Here is a 1,440-nt window from a genome sequence, read left to right on the forward strand (position 1 = left end):
ACCATAGATAGTCTATATATACAATTTATATCATGTAGAAGCAGAACATATTTCTGTACTGCCTCTTATAAATGCTGAATGTAATTGTTATGTATAAATCCATTTAGTTTTATGTTCTAAAGAACTATTTGTGCAACTCCAGATTTTCAGTAAAATAATATTGCCAGTATCCAAAGTTGTCCTTCTTCCTGTGATTCAAAAACTATATATTCCCCTGCAAAAAACCTTGTCTGGAAGGTAAGATTCATATGGTAGGTCTGCTGTACATACCCATGACAGACTGGCAGGTGTATGGCGATAGACAAAGTAGCAGCGAATGTAAAGAACATGTACCATAGAAGGTAATTGGATTCGAAGGCTTGCCATACTCTTACAATCCCGGATATTCTGGGATTCCTAGAAGGGTTTCTAGCATCTCTTCTATAGGACTTATTTCAGCTGCTGCATCCACCCTTTCCTTCCTTCCTCAGCAGCCCGATCCTCACCCCAGCAGCCCTGCCTGGTCGAGGCCGAGCAGAATTCTAAAAGTGATGTTGCCCAGCACCTAAGGAGTTTGGAAGTCAACTTTGGAAGTTCAGCAATCCTATATCCACATGTCAAAAATATCTTGCTATTTTCCATTTGTAATCAGGTAACAGTAACTGCATGATGAGATCTTTAGATCTCTGTGAAAATGGCTCCCCAAAGAAAGCCAGCTGGTAAAGAGGCCAGATCTAGGAAAGTGAGGAGTTTTTCACCGGGAAATAGAACTGCGGGACAAACTAGGGGAGAAAGTGTCCACCATACACTGTGCTATAACAAGGCAGCTGAAACAGGGCAACACATACCAGTTGGAATAACTGCAACTGATTCCACTCGTGATTTGGCTAGAGAAACTTAAAAGCTGAAAAAGAAATTTCTACTATGAAAGCTTTATAAGTCATTTTAGCCATAATCATTAGAATCTGAAGTAGCCCTTTAATATTTCAGGTTATGTATTACTACTCTTTCAGGGGGAACAAATTACTTCAATGGTATTACAGAATTTTCTGAAGTCTTATGATACCTTCTGAATGTCCATAATCCCTTCAAATATACTGTAAACTCAGTAAATTCAAACTGATTTTAAGGCATGGTGGCAGATACTGCAAGTGCTTATTTGTTCATTCACTGTTCCTTGAAGTAACCTTAGCCTGGGTTGTTAACATACAGAGTGAAACTTGTAAAGCCCTTGACTGCTTTCCTGTATGAATGTGCTATTTTCAGACAACTCAGAAAAGAACCTTATCAGATTGCCTCACTAGAAAGATGAGGAAAGGAAGGTCCAGAGACATTAAGGCAACTTCCCCCAAAGTCAGATTTAACAGAACAGGTTTCCCTGTATATTTTGAAATCCACTTTGGTTTTCTTTTCCATTATCATGAAGCTATGTCAAGAAGTCCAGAACAAGACAAAAAGACA

The sequence above is a fragment of the Manis javanica genome, chromosome 4 (assembly GCF_040802235.1).
Source record: "Manis javanica isolate MJ-LG chromosome 4, MJ_LKY, whole genome shotgun sequence".
In the NCBI taxonomy this organism is placed as follows: Eukaryota; Metazoa; Chordata; class Mammalia; order Pholidota; family Manidae; genus Manis; species Manis javanica.